At 45.1% G+C, this 21,648-nt stretch overlaps 1 protein-coding gene across 1 annotated transcript in view; it reads right to left on the reverse strand.

Moving 5' to 3' along the window:
* The window catches only part of CTNNAL1 (catenin alpha like 1), a 474,086-nt gene that overhangs the window by 290,962 nt on the left and 161,476 nt on the right, over window positions 1–21,648 (reverse strand). The gene's annotated exons all lie outside the window — the stretch shown is intronic.

A 21,648-nucleotide genomic window follows, 5' to 3' on the forward strand; every position in this document is an offset into this window, starting at 1 on the left:
ACTGCAACTTAATCTATAGCATTTGTATCATGTGTTTTTTCTGGATTTTTGGTTGATAGTCTGTCTCTATCATTTAAAATACACCTATAATAAACATTATAGACAATACATTTCTTTGCAAGTGGGCAAACCTACAAAATCTGCAGAGGATCAAATAATTATTTCCCTCACTGTGTGTTCCCCCATCAGTAACAATATATATTAAAATGTGTTGCACTGCTGAAATAAACATATACTCTTTACTATATCTTCCCACAGTGTGTTATTGGGTTATCACAAAAATAAAAGACACTCGAATATATTCCAATAAATAAAGTAATCATGCATGAATGTTGATATAGTGTCTAAAATGCAGTCCATATACAATGGTGTGTTCACCCTTACAGGGCAGACTCCCATATACATATATTGAACCCAGATTCCCAGGGCTGCAAACACTCTTCAGGCTTGTTTACAACACCCAGCTGTGAATAAATATGTGCCCTCACATTGGTCAATTGACCTATAAGTTAAATACATGTCAAGATGCACTTCCCCCAACTTGGGGATTTTCTGGAGTGCCCTTTGGTTTTGGCAGTCACTCTGCTTGCCCACTGCACTTTTTAGGCTTAAACCTTGTTGCACTGCTGTGTATCTCTGTAAAGTTAACTCTGTGCCACATAGGAGCCACCATAGTGTAGTAGTAAAAAACCAACATAAAATGTATTAAAAATAACTCACACTACATATATAATGGAAAAAAAAAAAAAAAAAAGAAGATTCCATTGCATCAAGTCAAAGCGATTACTCAGAGGACACCAATCCTCACTGCCGCTGCCCTTTTGGTCCTCGGCTCTGGCATCACCTGGCTGCGCCCCACGTGTTCAGTCACAGACCACGTTACTTTATTCCTGAACTCCTAAAATGGGTCTCTTTTACACCTCTGCTCTTTGCAAAAGTTACATGCAGCACAGTGATGTGGTCACCACTACTTTTAAAAGGTAATAAAAGGAGGTTTGAAAAAAAAAAAATAAAAATAAAAAACATTTAGTGCAAATGACGTGCATTTATATTCGTTGTGACTAGTGCAGTAAAGGTTTTAAACAATTATTTGGTTATTTAGGTAAAAAACATGGTCAAAAAGAGGATTAAAAAAGTAAACCGTATTACCAAGGTGCAATGAGGGTGCATCATATTATAATGCAGTGCAAGGGGCAGGCCCTGGATCATTGTGTTATCACCTGCAGCATGAGTAGTAAAAAGGCACGATAATAAGCTTTTCCACCAACATCTTCCAGTGTCCCAACCAGAACAGTTAGCTAGCTTTTCAGTGACTATGTGACAGTGGCAAAATTGAATAAATCAAAAAATAAAAACAAAGTCAATGGCCTCTAATGAAACCACTGGTTCATTTTATAGGGCTGTTCAGGCATTTTTGACCACATCAACATTTATGGACAGAATGAGCCAATGTAGGAGGGTTCACCAAAAATTTTTCACACTTAAAAAAAAAAAAAAATTATATAGATTTTATCCAATTGTCGCCACCGTATACATATACAAAAAATGGGCCCGGGTGCGCCGCAAAAACGAGTACATAATCTAATAGAGCAGCACTCATGGGTCTTCAAGACTATTTCTTTAGGATTCTGTTCGTACATAACTAGTCCCGGTCAGTGACCCCCCAAGCTAAATTAGGAGGTAGTTTGGTGGGGACTGTGGAGACTAACTGGTTTAACACCCACCAGTTAAACTGCTGTATGTATGTATGTAGCCTTGGTGGAAATACAGGTTAATTAAAGAGTGGGCCCACAGGAGTACGGAGAGATTTAAGTGGGAATAATTTGCAAACTGTGTCCCATAAACATGGTAATTGAGAAAATGTGGGACTCAATATTGCCCTACAAGTTTTAGATGGTAACCACATAAGCAGGTCTATAGGGTGTGGGCAACCTGCTTGAGATTTACTTTTGATCCCATCTGGTTTAGAATTGGATTAGAGGTGTAAAAAAATTGTACCGCCCTATATTTGTAGAGGTATGGGACTTCCATAAAAGTTTTTCAAGCCAACCTAAACCTCCTAGGGCCTCATATATATTTTAGGATAGGGGACTGATACTTTAAGTTCAGGGAATAGAAATGGGTAGAATGCAAAAGTAGAATAATATTCTTGGTAGAAGGGTCATTTTTATGATGGCAATCCTGCCCATCTTAGGAATAGGTGGACCACATATTTGTTTCTTCTTAGTTTAACATAAAGGGGGTGTAATTTAGCTTACACAACTATGATACTGTATATCTGAAGTTAAAATCCTAAATATAGTAGAAAATGGGACTGTCAAGTTGTCAAGTGAATGTGAAAGAAGCTTAAGGCCCCTTTAGATCCGCCTGTCAGTTTTTTAGGCGGATATGAACGAACACTTCATGCATCTCTATGGGGCATTGGATGTCAGCGGAGACATGTCCGCTGCTGACATCTGATCCGTCAAATCTGGAGGGATGGATCGGATGAGAACGGACCGACGGTCCGGTCCCATCCGATTCCCCCGTAGAGATGCATGGGGACCTGACAGCTGTGTGTCCGCACACAGCGCGGAGAACAGCTGTCATCCTCCTGCTCAGCGGGGGATCGGCGAATCGATCCCCCGCTGAGATAAACGGAGTCCGTCTGACAGACTGTGTGAAAGAGCCCTTAAGGTTAAATTCTAGCTTAAGCCTAGCTAGTGTTAAACAAACAAAAACAAAGATGCATATAACTACAGGGCCTTGAAAATGTATTCATATCCCTTGCAATTTTCAACATTTTGTCATTTTACAACTAAAAACGTAACATGTATTTTACTGGGACCAACACAAAGTGCCACATAATTGTGAAGTGGAAGGAAAATAATAAATGGTTTTCAATGTTTTTTACAAATAAATATGTGAAAAGTGGGGGATCCATTTGTATTCAGCACCTTTACTCCAATACCCCGAACTAAAATCTAGTGGAACCAATTGCCCTCAGAAGTCACCTGTATGTAATTTAATCTCAGTATAAATACAGCTGCCCTGTGAAGTCCTCAGAGGTTTGTTAGAAAACCTTAGTGAACAAACAGCATCATGAAGGCCAAGGAACACACCAGACAGGCCAGGGATAAAGTTGTGGATACGTTTTAAAGCAGGGCTAGGTTTTAAAAAAAAAAAAATTTCCCAAGCTTTGAACAGCTCAAGGAGCACTGTTCAATCCATCATCTGAAAATGGAAAGAGTATGGCACAACTGCAAACCTACCAAGACATGGTCATCCACCTTAACTGACCGGCCGGGCAAGGAGAGCATTATTCAGAGAAGCAGCCAAGAGGCCAATGGTAACTCTGGAGGAGCTGCAAAGATCCACAGCTCAGGTGGGAGAATCTGTCCACAGGACAACTATTAGACATGCACTCCACAAATCTGGCCTTTACTGAAGAATGGCAAGAAGAAAGCCATTGTCGAAAGAAAGCTATAAGAAGTCCCATTTGCAGTTTGCGAGAAGCCATGTGGCGGACACAGCAAACATGCTGCAGAAGGTGCTCTGGTCCGATAAGACCAAACGTGAACTTTTTGGCCTAAAAGCAATTTGATATGTTTGGCGGAAAACTAACACTGCACATCACCCTGAACACACCCATCCCCACCGTGAAACGTGGTGATGGCATCATCATGTTGCGGAGATGATTTTTTTTCCGCAGGGACAGGGAAGTTGGTCAGAGTTGATAGGAAGATAGATAAAGCAAAATACTGGGCAATCTTAGAAGAAAACCTGTTATACTCTGCAAAAGATTTGTGACTGGGGCAGAGGTTCACCTTCCAGCAGGACAACAACCCTAATTATATAGCCAGCGCTACAATGGAATGGTTTAGATCAAAGCCTATTCTTTTGTTAGAATAGCCCAGTCAAAGTCCAGACCTAAATCCAATTGAGAATCTGTGGCAAGGCTTACAAATTGCTGTTCACAGACGCTCTCCCCATCCAATCTGACAGAGTCTGAGCTATTTTGCAAAGAAGATTGGGCAAAAATGTGACACTCTAGATATGCAAAGCTGGTAGAGATATCCCCAAGAAGACTTGCAGCTGTAATTGCAGTAAAAGGGGGTTCTACAAAGTATTGATACAAATGCACGCCACACTTTTCACATATTTGTAAAAAAAATTGAAAACCATTTATAATTTTCCTTCCACTTCACAATTGTGTCACTTTGTGTTGGTCTATCACAAAAAATACATTAAGGTTTTTGGTAGTAACATGACAAAATGTTGAAAATTTCAAGGGGTATGAAAACTTTTTCAAAGCACTGTATATTTTCAACCCGCTCCAGTACAGTCACATGAACCCCTGTGTCAGCCAGCAACAGCTGCAGGGGAGAGGAGAGATCTCTTTGACAACAGCTGGTAAAGCCTGCAGCAGTGAAATCAACCAAAGGCTCCTATGGCCCATCCATTGTTGGTGCTCTCTCCTCTTTCCTGCAGCTGTTGCTGGCCGACACAGGGCAGCTGGATCATGTGACTGGAGGGGGCTGAAAATAGGCAGCTGTGTATCATTTTTACACAGGTTATTCAGCATAGATATTAGGAGGGAGATACATTTTAAGGCTAGTTCGATTAAGGTGAAATTCCACTTTAGGAGTGGAAATAGTAGAATCAGGTGTGTTTATAGTGAGCACATCAGATTTATAAGGATTAACTTTGAACCCTACAACATTCCCCAAATCGGTTCAAATTTTAAGCTAAATTTAAAGCAGATTAGGTAATGTAAACGCAGAAATCGTTGTCTCTTAGTGGTCATTTCCTGGCTGATACAGCCAGGGAAGCCTCTAATCAAGCAAGATCTGGAGGCCAGGGGAGTTATTGGTCTACCAATAACTCCCCAATGTCTTCATAAAGAATACCTGTGACCTGCACAATGCCTTCATGTGGGGGTTTGTTAACCCCTTGTGATAGCAATAAATGTAAAGAAAAAAAAAATAAAAATTATCATAAAATGTGTTTGACAAAAATTAAACCCAACACACCCACAAATGCAAAAACTTGCACACATGAGTCATCACTGCGAATGCTGGAGTGAGAGGAATAATTGTAGCACCATAGGAGACAGGAGAACAGAGCAGCCAAACACCACATGTGAAGATAGCAGCAAGGAGCGGGCCCCTTTTAACCTTGAATTGAGTGAGTCTCTTCCTGAGCAAGTCTGGCGACCCTAGACGCAACGTCTACACGCCCCTTCTCTGAGCCGGCTACCATTGTCTATCTGACTGGATACATGCGGGGCGCCGTGATTGTATTTTCAGCCACCATCCTATATGTGCTTGCTTGTACTACATTTATGTGAGTAGTTTATCTTAAATAAATTTCACCATTTGTCATTTATGGGATTACGCTATGGTCTTTTGTACATCCATCTGACCTCTACGGAGCTTCCTGGAGGAATTAACTATTCCACGTCGTTTCCAATGGTTTCTTGGAGTTCCTAAGATCTATGTGACATGCTGTATGCTTCTTGGAGTTCCTGAGATCTATGTGATATGCTTTATCTGGCGAGGCTCTCTCATTCATTTGAGTAGCCACGGCTTTTTGGTAAGCCGCTTCCCAGATTAGTGCACTGTGGTGTCCCCACTATACACATTCCCTGGGTGTCACAGGAAGGAGGGACTGTTACCACAATTACCTTCTTGGATTTTTGTTGAACTTTCCTTGGGACTTTTAGTCACTCCTACACTTATTTCAATATGATTTTTCATAAGGTCATTTGAATACACTTTTGTTTCTTTTTTGTCACTGTATTTATTATCATTTTTATGCTTAGCGCTGCACTTTTTGTCAATATTTGTACCTTTTGATCACTGTCTGTGGATCTTGTGCTAGCTGCTTTTTTATTTATCAATTTCACTCATTTCCTCACATTTTTTATCAATTATTAGCGCAGAAATACCTTTCTTATTTTCCAATTGTAGCACCATAGCTCACAGTTCACACTAAACAAAAAGGAGTAACAGTGTTTAATGCATCGCCTGTGGAGATTTTTGGGCACCATAGTTTGTGATATCATGGGCGCATACAATTTTAATACTTGACATTTTAGACATGCTCTATTTGCTTGACGCAACCTTATCTTTTATATTTTAACCTCCCTGGCGGCATGATTCTTTTGGATTTTAGGTGCTGAAAGCGGTACCATTATTTTGCATGCAATTCTTGTGAATGAGCAGCCCAAACCAACTGTATACATTATATATATATATATATATATATATATATATATATATATATATATATATATATATATATATATATATATATATATATAATGTATACAGTTGGTTTGGGCTGCACATTCACAAGAATTCCGCCTATATGTGCATAAAAAAGTACAGTAAAACTGCAGGAAAGAACACTGGGGGGGGGGGGGGGGGGCAAACTGTGATTTTTTTTTTTTATTTTGAATGGTATCAGTGTGTTTGGTGTGCTTTTACATTTGAATTTGCCGCCGGTTCCACCCCCCTGCGAACGTCACATCGCAGGAGACAGAAGCCAGGGCACGGAGAGGATCGGGAGGAAGATGCGCCGCGAGACACATCATTGGATCCCGGTGACAAGGTAAGAAACCTCTTTTACAGGATCCAGCAATGCTTTTGGCGGTACCCCGAGTGTGGCTCGGGGTTACCGCTTTTGGCTCTGAAATTTAACCCCGAGCCACGCTCGGGAATACCGCTAAGAAGGTTAACAAAGAAAGTTGTATTGTGTGCTTGCACTAAAATTACATTTTGATATTTTTCCTGGCAATATGGGTTCGATATTAGGTAATTTTGTAGCTAAAAATGCAGATTTTTACGTGCGCGAAAAATGAAAACATTACTCTAGTGCTGAAGAAGATAAATATATACTTTTTTAATGGCGTATTTATTACATACAGTTCTAGAGCAAGCTAGCTATAATTTGGGGGTTTCAGCAAGTTAAACTAAACTAAAACACAACTAGTATCTAGATGTAAATGTTACAGTAAATCAAAATTTGAATATAAAATTACTATATACAGTAGATCTAAAAAGTCTACACACCCATGTTAAAACATCTGGTTTCTGTGATGGAAAAAAAAAAATGACACAAAGATAAATAATTCAGAACTTTTTCCACTTTTATTGTGACCTATAAACTGTACAACTCAGTTGAAAAACAAACTGAAATCTTTTAGGGGGGGGGGGGGGGATTAAAAATAAAAAAATCAAAATACTGTGGTTGCATAAGTGTGCACACCCTCTTATAACTGGGGATGTAGCTGTGTTCAGAATTAGGCAATCACATTCAAACTCATGTTAAATAGGAGTCAGTACACACCTGCCATCATTTAAAGCGCTTCTGATTAACCCCAAATAAAGTTCAGCTGTTCTAGTAGGTATTCCAGACATTTTCTTAGTCGCATCCTACAGCAAAAGCCATGGCCCTCAGAGAGCTTCCAAAGCATAAGGGCTCTTTCACATGGCCGCTCCGATTTCTTCTTCCGCTGCGGCACTTTTTTTTTTTTTCACGGACACGGATGACACGGGTGTCATCCGGTCCGTATGTCCGCATATCATACCATCTGTTTGCAGATGATATACGGACATAATTTATGTCTAAGGGGGTTGCGGATGTCAGCGGATGACACCGCTGACATACGATTTTGCATCCGTTCTTTTTAAACGGAAGAAAAATAGGGTTCTGTTCCGTTCCAAAAAACAGAACAGATCTGAAAGGACACAAATCTGATGTCAGCGGATGGTCATCCGCTGACATCCGCAATCCCATTGACATGCATTATGTCCGTATATCATCCGCAAAAAGGATGGGGTGATATACGGACATACGGAACGCCCATGTGAAAGAGCCCTAAGAGGGATATCATTGTTAAAATGTATTAGTCAGAAGAAGGGTACAAAAGAATTTCCAAGGCATTAGATATACCACGGAACACAGTGAAGACAGTCATCAAGTGCAGAAAATAAAGGCACAGCAGTGACATTACCAAGAACTGGACGTCCCTCAAAAATTGATGAAAGACGAGAAGAAAACTGGTCAGGGAGGCTGCCAAGAGGCCTACAGCAACATTAAAGGAGCTTCAGGAATATCTGCAAGTACTGGCTGTGTGGTACGTGTGAGAACAATCTCCCATATTGTTCATATGTCTGGGCTATGGGGTAGAGTGGAAAGACGGAAGACTTTTCTTATGAAGAAAAAAATCCAAGCCTGGCTAAATTTTGCAAAAACACATCTTATGTCTCCCAAAAGCATGTGGGAAAATGTGTTATGATCTGATAAAACCAAGGTTAAACTCTTTGGCCATAATTCCAAAAGACATGTTTGGCACAAAAACAACACTGCACATCAACAAATGAACACCATACCCACCATGAAGCATGGTGGTGGCAGCATCATGCTTTGGGGCTGTTTTTCTTCAGCTAGAACAGGGGCCTTAGTCAAGGTAGAGGGAATTCTGAACAGTTCCAAATACCAGTCAATATTGGTACAAAACCTTCAGGCTTCTGCTAGAAAGCTGAACATAAAGAAGAACTTCATCTTTCAGCAGGACAACGACCCAAAGCATACACCCAAACCAACTAAGCAATGGCTTTACCAGAAGATTAAAACGTTTTGCAATGGCCCAGCCAGAGCCCAGACCTGAATCCCATTGGAAATCTGTGGGGTGATCCATAGAGGGCTGTGCACAGGAGATGCCCTCACAATCTAACAGATTTGGAGTGTTTTTGCAAAGAAGAGTGGGCAAATATTGGCAAGTAAAGATGTGCCATGCTGATAGATTCATACCCAAAAAGAGTGCTGTAATAAAATCAAAAGGTGCTTCAACAAAATTTTAGTTTAAGGGTGTGCATACTTATGCAACCATATTTTAGTTTTTTCTTTTACTTCATTCCATCTAAAATAATCCAGTTTGTTATTCAATTAAGTTGTACAGTTTATAGGTGGAAAAAGTTCTGAAATGATTTAGCTTTGTCTCATTTTTTTACATCACAGAAACCTGACATTAACAGGGGTGTGTAGAGTTTTTATATCCACTGTAGTTGCCTTTAAATCTCTATGCAATATAGACAAGAGTAGAATTGTGAGCAACAGTCAGTCAATATGCAATGAGAGATACATGGTTTGCGGCTTGGCAGGATAATCTGACTACAATCCAACTCTAAATTTTCAAAGTATTCGGGTCACAAAAGAAGTCAAATCACTCCCACCTTGTGGCTCTTCCAAGGCAAAAAAAGTCTTTACAGTAGTAATTCATGTAGAATACAGAAGCTGTTTGTCTTAGAATTATCAGCAAAGCCACATCCTAAGTACTGTATTAGTAATGAGTGACATACAAGTAATAAATCATGGAACGTACAGAAATATTTTTTCACGGCTGAAATCTGTTTGCATAAACCACAGCCGTGACTAACAATGAGAAGAATAAAGGATTTGGAAAGATTTTTCCCCTTGATATAAAGTAAAAAAAAAAAAATATAAATAAGACATGACAAATTACCAGCCACTAGTAAGCCTTTATATTTTCTTAAAATCTCCACATATTTCAATCTAACCCTTCAATAATACAGATGCCCCATGAAAAAGACTGTCCATGTACTTATTCATTTTGTTTAGCACGTTTGACTCTCTTCTCTCTCCCCCCCCCCACTTGATTTAAAAAAAATGAAATGATCAGGACAGGTCAGTTTTCATTTGTTATTATTAGGATTGTGTTTGGTATAATGTTTGGTATAATCAAGCATCAGCACTCATCCATCTTCTATCAAGCTCTTACACTATCACTAACACTCACAGCGGAATTTTTTTTTTCTTTTTTTAATTAACCACTTCAGTCCTGCAAGGTTTAGCCCCCTTCTAGTCCAGGCCATTTTATGCGATACAGCACTTGCAGTGTTGTTTTAACTGACAAATACGTGGTCATGTGACACTACCCAAATAAAATTTATGTCCCTTTGTTTCCACAAATAGAGCTTTCCTTTAGTGGTATTTGATAACCTCTGCAGTTTTTATTTTCTGCGCTAAAAACAAAGAAGGACCAACAATTTTGAAAAAAATAAAATTGTTTCCACTTTTAATGTGACGTATAAACTGCACAACTCAATTGAAAAACAAACTGAAATCTTTTCAGCAGGAGACGAATTGCAGCCTGCAATTTCTGGAGTTTGTCCAGAGGAAGGAGCACTCTGGCTAAGGCTGAGCCAGAGTCACACCCAGATAGTCCAGCTTTATGGATGGAACGCAATGTTCGTATGGTGATTTCCAGGTTTTCCACCAGAGCAGTAGGAGACTCCACTCGCAGAAGAAGGTCGTCCAAGTAGCCCAGCACCGCGATCTTCTGTTGTCGTAACAATGCTAGCACTGGGGCTAACACTTTTGTGAAGACCCGAGGAGCAGAGGCGAGACCAAAAGGTAATGCCACAAACTGATAATGCTCCTCTCCCATGGCAAATCGGATAAAGCGTTGGTGACCAGCACATACTGGAATGTGAAGGTAAGCATCCTTGATGTCGATAGAGGCAAGAAAATCCCCCTGATGCAGTGATGCCACCACAATGCGAATGGACTCCATCCTGAACTTGTGCACCCGCACAAAGTGGTTCAGCGCCTTGAGGTCCAGGATTGGACGCTCCTTGCCTTCCTTCCTGGGAATCGTAAACAGGTTTGAGTAAAAACCCTGAAATGTTTCCAAAGTTGGAACCGGGACAAACACCCCTTGAAGCAAAAGGTCTTGTACCGCCCCAAACAGACCCTGTAAAACTGTCCAGGGACAGGTGCAAGTTGGAAGGAAAGAACCTTGCCGGGGAACAAGAGCGAAACTTGATCTTGCAGCTGGACCAAATTACTTTGTGGACCCACTTGTCTTATACCAGGAAAGTCCACAGGTCCGGAAACCAACGAAGACATCCCCCAACCCCAATACGGGGGAGGGTGCACCTTCACGCTGAAGGAGCCTTGTCTGCTGGTCTGGAGAAGTCCGCTCTCAGCTTGCCAGACCAGGTTCGTTTGGATCCTCCAGAGGAGGCTAGAAAATTGCTTAGGGACTCCAAGGGAACGCTACTCTTTAGCGAAAATTCTGTTACAACAGGCTGGGAAAGGAAACACCTTTGCCGCTCTGGATGGCTTGTGAGTGCCAAAGGAAACCTGCGCCGCCATTGCAGCTGCGTCCTCCATTTTCAAGCTCTCACGCACCAATACAATCAGTGCTTCCACCAGTGCCTTTTCCTGTGCAGTTGCAGATGTGGGAGGAAATCATCCTATCAGAGGATTCTGGGAGCGTGGTTGCAGACCCAGCAGGGTGACCCAGGTCCGCAGCGGCCGATTTAGACTCAGGATCTGAGAATGCTGATTAGACAAATGAGGCAGGGGAAGGCGGTGGGTGCTTTTTGCTAGCCCGTCGCCCGAATGCCACCTCCACCCAGGACACAAAGGACTCCAGGACCGCTGTCAGAGCATCAATGAGTGGTTGGGACCCAGAGGGATCCGCAGCCTCAGAGAGGGGGATCAGGTGGGGAGATGTTCTCCAAAGACTCCATGAGTCAGCCGGGGGGGCCCACAAAAAGTGTAAACACTGCAAAGGGACAACCCCCACCACACTGGCAGCACCACCAGGTCGCCAGGCACAAAGCACGAAGCGATACTCAGCAGAGAGGAAGAGAACCACACCAGACCTCACCACACAGCACCTGCAGCCACCAGGATAATCAGCACTCCACAGGTGGCGTTCAGGAAGTGAAAGGATCCAGGAGTCAGCACCAGGGGATGAGGAGGGGCTCTACTATCATGGCCAACGCTATTTTCAATGGCAAACCACGGCAAAATGGGGCCACGGGACTAAGCAAACATGGTCCCCGTGCATAGAAACACACAGGCTACAGCAAAATGGCAGCCCTGCCTGGCACCATGAGGCTTCCAGGGACCCAGGAGGGATCCCTAGGCCTCAAAGACAGGCCCAGGCAGGATGGGGTGCCCTGGCAGGAGCCCACACCAGGTACAACCCCCCCCTCCCTCCCCTTCATAGCCGATCTTCCGGTCACCGCCAGTGCACCCCCCCCCCCCCCCAATCGCCATCATGGTGCCCTGCCCTTTTCCCAGGAGCTTGAACAAACCACCCACATAGCCACAGCATTTGTGGAGGGAGGTAGGATGGGGAGCAAAAGAAAGGGGGGTGCTAGACGGGAAGGGGGGAAACCCAGGGGTCCAGCTGTCCCTAGGAGGGGCCTACGTCCACCCCAAGACCCTCCAGCGGGAGACAGCTACTCACCATACCAGGAACCAGCCGGGCAAAGCTCCAGGCAGAACCCCTCGCTATCTAAATGGGGGGGCTATCTGCCAGGAGAAACGTTGCGACTCGAGCCGAGACCCCGGTCGTATGCGACTTCGCGAGGCGTTTAATTCGAAGGCCAGACTGGGATGACCAGTGGATTTAGATTTTTCAGCCCATCACCCAGTCCGGCAGTTGATTGTAGATCTCACAGGAAAAAATCACAGGAAAAAACCAGGAGAAAAAAATTCTCTAGCACCCTACAAGTAGGTGCTAGGTCAACAGCAGGGCCATGATTTTCAGCTGGGCTGTCATGTCTCCCAGGTGTAGCTGTTGAGACTGGGGAGTCTCCCCACTGTGCTCCATGAGAGGGTTCTCATTGGACGGTGGAGGAAACCCAGCCAATGGTGCACTCAGGCCTGTATCTACCCCAGAAAGGCAGATTCTGCCACACAGCATTCTGGGAGTGGGTAGAAGTTTGAGGGGAGCGCACGACACAGCGTCTTTGGCGGGAAGCAGAGTCCCAGGAGGGAGAGTATGGCTGTCTCTCTTCCTGTCAGCAGGATCGGGTGTCCCAGGCAGCTTGCCTGAGGTGACAGAGGGCTGAGCTGAGCTGCAGAGAGGATCCGGTGTATCGAGGACCAGCGGAGTTGAGAGGAGTCCAGTTTCAGGAAAGCATTCCCAGTTTGTGAGTACTGTAAACTGCCCCCTGGGGGGTCTGCCTTGAGAAAGAGGGGACCACTCCGATGAAGGTTGTGGGGATCCAGGAGCTAGCTAGCCGGTGCAGGAGTAAAAGTAAAGGGGGTGCCAGTGTTGACCCTGAAGAAAAGTAAAGTAGAGAGGGTGCCTAGTGAGAGGACCCTGAAGTGTGGAGAGGGTGCCTAGTGAGAGGACCCTGAACAGTAGAGGGGGTGCCTAGTGAGAGGACCCTGAAAAGTAGAGGGGGTGCCTAGTGAGAGGACCCTGAAGTGCAAAGGGGGCACCAGCGGTTGGGCCCTGAAGTGTTAAAGTGTACAGCGTGCAGTGTACAGTGTTGAGAGTTGCAGCAGCACAAGCAGTTACAGGAGCTACCTCAGTCAGGAAGGACTGGAGGGAGCTGGATGCAGGACTTTTGAGCTAACCAGAGCGTCAGGAGTCACGTCTAAGCACAGTCCAGGACTTTTGAGCTGATCAGAGTGTCAGAAGTCAAGTTCAAGTACAGTTTAGCAAGTCAGTGTTTTTTCAAGCGCCAGCAAGCATTGGTTGCCACCCAGCCGGCGTCAAGACAGTGCTGAAAGGCATTTTTTTTTCACAAAGTGTCCCATTTGTACCTAGTTGAGCCAGAGGAGTATCCCACTCATTCCCTTCTCCCATCCCCAATATCAAATAAACAAAACAAACCAAAGATGCCGGAATGGTCACTGTCTCCAATCTCACACTTGGGTATTCAGCTTAAATGGGCTGAAGGTGTCACCGGTAACCATGGCAGACCCACATCAGGCCCAATGCCTGGAAAATCTGCTATATATCTAAAAAGAAAAAAATTGCCAGGACCAGAGATCCCAGCAAGGAACTACTCCAGACTAGGCAGAAAAACTGAGTATCTATAGTAGAAAGAGGGAGTATACCCCCCTGGGACTGCCCATAGGCGTAGCCAGATTCTTTTCTGCCTAGTGTCCTACTCCTGTAGGGAGCAGTATAAACCAATGGTTATGAAGATCAGGAGCTGTGTCCATCAATGAAAGAAAGAGAAAAATGGATTTTTGTAAGAACTTACCGTAAAATCCTTTTCTCTTAAGCTCATTGACAGACGTAGTCTTCTTGATTCTCAAGAGCTGGGTTATGTTGTCTCCGCAGGAGTAGGACTAGGCAGAATGACAAAACGTTCTGGCTCCACCCTAGGGGGCAGTCCCTGAGGGTATATCCTCCCTCTCTCTGCTACAGGGAATCAGTTCTGTTTAAAGCAGTACAGAGAAATTAACCCAACCCAACTCAATGATAGAGGGGCGGGTACTACGTCTGTCAATGAGCTTAAGAGAAAAGGATTTTACGGTAAGTTCTTACAAAAATCCATTTTTCTCTATCGCTCATTGACAGACGTAGTCTTCTTGATTCTCAAGAGCTGGGACATCCAGAAGCAGTGCCACAAATGAGGGGTGGGATTGACAAAATCAAATCCAATCTAGTAGGCCCAACCGGTGCCAAACTAGAAGTTTTAAAGGCTCATTATAAACAAAGAATGAGACTAAAGAAAAATTTTCCAACGGAAAAAACCCTCGAGGTAGACCACTGGTCTCCTCAAATTGCGGCCTGCAAAACCTTGCGGCCAAATGAGGCATCAGACGATGCCATTACATCAACTTTATAATGTTTAGAGAAGGTATGCACCGACGACCAGGTAGCCGCCTTGCACACCTGGACCACTGACGCCTGATGGCGAAAGGCCCATGACGCACTAAGTGCCCGAGTGGAGTGCGCCTTAACAGGGAACGGGGGCTCCCGACCCTTAATAGAATAAGCCTGCACTACCGTCTGTCTGATCCATCTGGAAATGGTCGCGGCAGATGCAGGCAACCCCTTTTTGGGTCCATCTGGGATCACAAAAAGTGAATCCGTCTTGCGAAACGAGTCTGTCGTTTTCAAGTATACCCTGATCGCCCGGACCACATCCAAGGAGTGCAAAGCAAATTCCCGAGGATGACTGGGCTTAGGACACAGGGAAGGTAATACAATTTCTTCATTCAGATGAAATTCTGAAACCACTTTTGGTAGGAAGGATGGATTCGGACGAAGAACCACCTTATCTCTATGAACCACCAGATATGGTGAACGACAAGATAATGCGGCCAGTTCTGACACCCTGCGTGCAGAAGTAATAGCCACCAAGAAGGCCACCTTCTGGGACAACGTGGGTAGAGGAATCTCCCTAATATCTTCAAAGGGAGGTTTCTGAAGAACCGACAACACTAAATTAAGATCCCAGGGGGGTAACGGCGCGTGCACTGGCGGAGCCAGATGTCGCACCCCCTGGATGAAATTCCGCACCAAGGAATGAGTAGCCAAAGGCTTCTGAAAGAAGATGGCTAATGCTGAGACCTGACCCTTGATAGTACTCAAGGCCAGTTTCTGCTCAACCCCTTGTTGCAGAAAAGCCAATATTCGACTAATCGAATAAGACCGAGGACGGAACCCCAAAGGTTCACACCATGCAATGTAGGACTTCCATGTGCGATGATAAATCTTTCTGGAAGTCGCTTTCCTTGCTTCAACTAGAGTAGGAATAACTGAAGCTGACAAACCTTTGTCCTTCAGCACCTGGGTCTCAATAGCCAGGCCGTTAAAGCCAGCGATCGTAAAGCAGGATGGAAGATCGGTCCCTGAGACAGTAGATCCTCTCTGAGAGGAAGTCTCCACGGGACGTCCGCCACCAGTCTGACCATGTCGGCGTACCAAGCTCGACGAGGCCAGTCCGGAGCTACCAGGATTACTGGGATTCCTTCCTCCTCTACCCTGCGAAGAAGTCTTGGCAGTAACGCGAGAGGAGGGAAGGCATATATTAGCTGGTATTGCCCCCACGGGGCGATCAGTGCGTCTGCGGTTTCTGCTAGAGGATTGCGGGAGCGAGCCATGAATCTCTGAACTTTCCTGTTGAATCGTGATGCCAACAGATCCACATCCGGGGTGCCCCACCGCAGGCACAACTGGTGGAAAACGTCTGGATGGAGGGACCATTCCCCCTGATCCAGGGTCTGACGGCTGAGATAATCTGCCTGCCAATTCTCCACCCCCGGAATGAACACCGCAGAGATTGCTGGAACAAATCGTTCCGCCCAGCGAAGAATGCAAGCCACTTCTTTGGTCGCTCGGACACTCTTGGTGCCCCCCTGGTGATTGACATAAGCCACGGCCGTGGCATTGTCCGACTGGATCCGAACCGGGCTGCCCTGGAGCTGCTCGGTCCAGTGAATCAGACAAAGTCTGATCGCTCTCAGTTCCAATACATTTATCGGTAATCTGGATTCTTCCGGGGACCAAAGTCCCTGGGCAGATAATTGACCGAGAATTCCTCCCCATCCGGATAGACTGGCATCCGTGGTCACTATCGTCCAATATATTGGCAGAAATGACTTTCCCTGGCTGAGCATTGGAGACCGAAGCCACCAAACCAGAGACTCTCTGGTCTGTTTGCTCAATCGTATCTGATTGTCCAGGGATTCCGGATTCCGATTCCATCTGAGGAGAATCTCTTGCTGAAGAATTCGGGTATGGGACTGGGCAAATGGGACTGCTTCGAATGAAGCCACCATCAACCCCAGAACCCTCATGCAAGTCCGAAGGGAAGACCAGCTGTTGGACAGTAACAACTGGACTGCTGATTGAATCTTTCGAAGTTTCCCTACCGGAAGAAACACTCTTGTCCTGACTGTGTCTAGAATTAGACCCAGATATTCGAGCCTCTGGGTGGGAACCAGAAAAGACTTTTGCTGGTTCACCAGCCACCCGAATTCCTGTAAAGAAATCATAGTAATTTCTATGTTTTGTAGCAAGGTCTGAGGAGACTCTGCATGAAGCAGAAGATCGTCTAGGTAACCTAGAATCGATATACCTCTTTGGCGCAGAAGTGCCAACATTGGGGCCAACACTTTTGTGAAGACCCGCGGAGCCGTGGCGAGACCGAAAGGTAACGCCACAAACTGATAGTGGTTCTCCTCTACGGAAAAGCGTAGAAAACGCTGATGTCCTGCGAAAATGGGAATGTGAAGATAGGCGTCCTTGATGTCTATGGACGCTAGGACATCCCCTGGATGCAGGAAGGCTGCTACCGTGCGAATGGACTCCATTCTGAATCTTCTTATGTTGACGAAAGAATTGAGTGCTCTTAAGTCCAGAATTGGACGCACTTTGCCCTCTTTCCTGGGTATTGTAAACAGGTTTGAATAAAACCCTTGAAACCGTTCTGTCCAAGGAACGTGGACTACCACTCCTTGTTGTAGTAGATCTGTGACTGCTCTCCGCAGATCTTCTAGACGATCCGGAGATAGTCGGATATTGGAAGGGAAGAATCGCGCCGGTGGGAGAGATCGAAACTCGATCTTGTACCCTGACTTTATGACTTCGCAAACCCATTTGTCCGGGATTCTGGAAAGCCATGGATCCGGGAACCGGCGAAGACGTCCCCCCACCCCAGTTATGGGTGGGGGCGCACCTTCAGGCTTTGGATGGTTTATCTTCAGGTCTGGAGGGGGCGGGCTTTTGCTTGCCCGACCAACGACCCCTGACGCCTCCTGTAGGAACCTTGGAGGACTTAGTTTTTTCACCCGCTGGACGAAAAAACCTCTTGTGAGCAGAAAAAGAAGGCCCTCGTCTTTGACGAGTTCCTCTACCTTTAAAATTTTGCGGTAAAAAGGTGCTTTTTCCACCGGTGAGATCCTTAATGATCTCATCTAAGTTGGCTCCAAATAGACGTTCTCCTGAAAAGGGGATATTAGCCAATGCTTTTTTGGAACCTTGGTCGGCTATCCAACCTTTTAGCCACAGTGTACGCCTGAGAACCACTGCTGAGACTGATGCTCGCGCCATTAATGGAGTGGCGTCTAACGCCGCATCACATACAAACTGTAACCTCTGTATCATTTGTTCCAACAAATCTGATACCGCCTGAGGGACTTCTTCTAAGTCCCGGCGTAACCACTTGGTCCATTCAGTTACAGCCTGCGAAACCAGACCAATAGCAATTATTGGCCTGAAAGCTGATCCAATCAAGGAAAACATGGTGCGAGACATAGCTTCTATCTTGCGATCCACTGGATCTTTAAAAGACGGAGCGTCTTCTAAAGGAATAACCGTGGCTTTATTCAATCTAGCAATTGGTGAATCCACCACAGGTGGTTCTGTCCATTTTTTAATAAGGGTTTCCTCAAACGGATAACGCCTGTCAATGCGTTTGGAAATATTAAAAGTGCGTTTTGGCAGACGCCATTCTTCATCAATAGGATTGCCAAAACATTTGGGCAATGGAAAAACCTTTGCCACTTTGATGCGCTTTTTAGTCCCAAAAGGGATCTCAGTTTCAGCTATTTCTGATGGAATACCCTGTAACCTTAAAGTCTCTTGAACAGATACAATGAGTGCGTTTACCAACGCTTCCTCTCGGGCTATGGCAGATGCCGAAACATCCTCCTCACTGTCTGAAGAGACAGGACCCGAGACACCAATACCAGATGAAGTACCTGCAACTGCAGAAATAGGCTCAGAGTCTGAATCCGAGGTTTCAGATAATAAGGGGTTAGGCAGGGGTCGCTTTCTTGCGCCCTGTCCCTGACAAGCCACTTCCACCCGGGACACAAAAGTTTCCATAATGGCTGACAAAGATTCAATTGTCAATGGGGTGCTGGAGGATCCCGCAGACCCCTCGAGGGGATCCGGAGGAGATACATGAGTGGCAGGGTCCATGTTAATACAGGACACTTTTGCCAGCAATAAACAAAAAAACTTTTTTTTTTTTTTTTTTTTGTGTGTCTCCCCCTAGCGCAATAGCGCCCCTCAGAGTACCTGCTTCTCGATCCCAGAGAGAGAGAGAGGGACCCCCAAGGCTCACCAACCGATGCAGTGCAGTTTCCAACAAACTGCAGCCAGCGTCTGTCTTACACAGACTGGAAGGAGCGGTTTGCTTTTTCCCGGGCAGAAGGCGTGGCTCCGCCCCCTGTGTACGCCTTCCGGCGTTCCCAGCCCTCCACGAGGAAGCTGGGCTCACAAAACATGGCCGCCCCCATAGAAGAGACATAAGACTCCAAAAACATGGCGGCCGGCGTGACCTGAGGACATACATGCATTCGGTCTACGGCAAAATGGCGGCGGACCGCCGATATCGTCTTCCCAGCACATCCACCTGCACTCTGCTGAGAGGTGACATATGGATCTACAGAGATACACTGCACATAAGGTAGGATTATACCTCCTATGTTTGCTGTAATGTTACAGTCTGCTGGGTAGAGTGTTAGCTCTTGAACCAAGTCCACTTCCCACAAACACATGCTGTATTACAAGGGGGACTTGTAAGTGTCAGATATATACTGACCATATATGGAGGGGCCCATAATATATACTAATAAAGAAATATGACCAGCGCTACGGACTAGATGTTTGGGAGAGAAATATATTAGATAGAGGTGTAAGCTGCCCCAATCAGACCTTGGGGTTGAGGTGCAAGTGTTATAGAAGAAGTGTGAAGATTGGTGGTGGCGCTACCTCTGAAATAAAAATAAATATAAAGAATGCCCCTTGTGAAGTGTAAGGGGAAGTGTACTGGTAGACAATACCCACAAATGGTGCAATATCTAAAAATAATAATAAATGGATAACGAAGATATATTCAAATCAAATAATACATGCGAAGAAATTTTATATATATATATATAAACCGATGTTGTGACAAAAGACCCACAACCGAAGATATGTGAGTGATTTCCAAATGAATGTGCCACTTGGTCTGTGACAACGTGAGTGAAAGAAAACATATAAATTAAAATAAAAAAGTGGATAAGTGAAATTCCACGAGTGGCCACTAGGTGGCGCAAATAGCTTGGTACAACCTGTATGTTGATGTATGGAGATGTTCCTTTTCGAGATGAACGAGCAGTCAGAGTAGTCAGCGGCGGGTGCCCTGAGTGCTCACATGAAAGGAAAAAACCCCATGGTGAATAAAAGTAACATACAGTGGTAAATAAGCGGCGTAGTAGACTCACTCGTACAGTAGATCAGGGTCAGAATAGTCGTGTTTGCCGGGAGGCTTCCGCGTTCCACGGCCGACAACCGGAAGTGACGTTTGACGTCGGAGACTCCGCCCTACGCGTTTCGTCACAATGACGTCAACTGGACCTGGCCGCTCCAGTTGACGTCATTGTGACGAAACGCGTAGGGCGGAGTCTCCGACGTCAAACGTCACTTCCGGTTGTCGGCCGTGGAACGCGGAAGCCTCCCGGCAAACACGACTATTCTGACCCTGATCTACTGTACGAGTGAGTCTACTACGCCGCTTATTTACCACTGTATGTTACTTTTATTCACCATGGGGTTTTTTCCTTTCATGTGAGCACTCAGGGCACCCGCCGCTGACTACTCTGACTGCTCGTTCATCTCGAAAAGGAACATCTCCATACATCAACATACAGGTTGTACCAAGCTATTTGCGCCACCTAGTGGCCACTCGTGGAATTTCACTTATCCACTTTTTTATTTTAATTTATATGTTTTCTTTCACTCACGTTGTCACAGACCAAGTGGCACATTCATTTGGAAATCACTCACATATCTTCGGTTGTGGGTCTTTTGTCACAACATCGGTTTATATATATATATATAAAATTTCTTCGCATGTATTATTTCATAATATATACTGCCTCATAAATGAGGAAAAAAGGGAACGTTTTACTCGCCATACCGAACCGACAGGCACCCTCTCTTCATAATACCCTCTCCACCGAGGTGGGGGTTTGTGGACGCTTCGACTCTCTGGTCCTGGCGTCCAAGCGAGCTTTTAACTCGCAAAGTCAGTCCCTTTACTGGGACTCCGTCGCGGCCGACTCAGCGCACTGGTCTGCACGCGCTTTTAGGCAGAAACCGGGGTGACCACTGGATCTCACATCCAGCCCGTCGCCCGGCCCCGCATACTTACTTGAATATGTCGCGGCCGACCAAGCGCAATGCCTGGTCTGCACGCGCTCGTAGGCCGGCTGGGGTGACCACAAGTGTCGCCCAGTCCGGCATTTTTGCTTGAAGATCTCACAGGAAAAAAACACTGGAGAAAACTACCTAAAAAATGTCTTTTTCTTAAAGAAAAAAAGTCTTGCCAGGACCAAAAGATCCCAGCAAGGAACTTAGGTCCTTACTCCTGACTAGACAGAAAAAAAAAAAAAAAAAAAAAAACTGATTCCCTGTAGCAGAGAGAGGGAGGATATACCCTCAGGGACTGCCCCCTAGGGTGGAGCCAGAACGTTTTGTCATTCTGCCTAGTCCTACTCCTGCGGAGACAACATAACCCAGCTCTTGAGAATCAAGAAGACTACGTCTGTCAATGAGCGATAGAGAAATGTGCATTTATTTGGTATTTTTTTTTAGAAGTCTGTAAAGCATTGCCCAAGCGATCACCAGATTGCGGGAGCAATCTCAGGCTTCTGCAGACTGTCTGCCCACATCTCGTATAGGCAGGCAGTTACTAAATGACAGAAAGAATCAATTATTAGAGTGCCCTGGTAGTTCATTGAGAACTACAAGCCGTCAGAGGCAAAGGCTGTCTGTACTTGTAGTTAGTTCATTCATTCTGTGAATTAACAATGCGACCGTGTGGGCTGAGCTCTGCACAAATTCTGACAGCGAGTGCAGGGGAAAAAGATCCC

The sequence above is a fragment of the Pelophylax lessonae genome (assembly GCF_965119305.1).
Source record: "Pelophylax lessonae genome assembly, chromosome: 5".
NCBI lineage: Eukaryota > Metazoa > Chordata > Amphibia > Anura > Ranidae > Pelophylax > Pelophylax lessonae.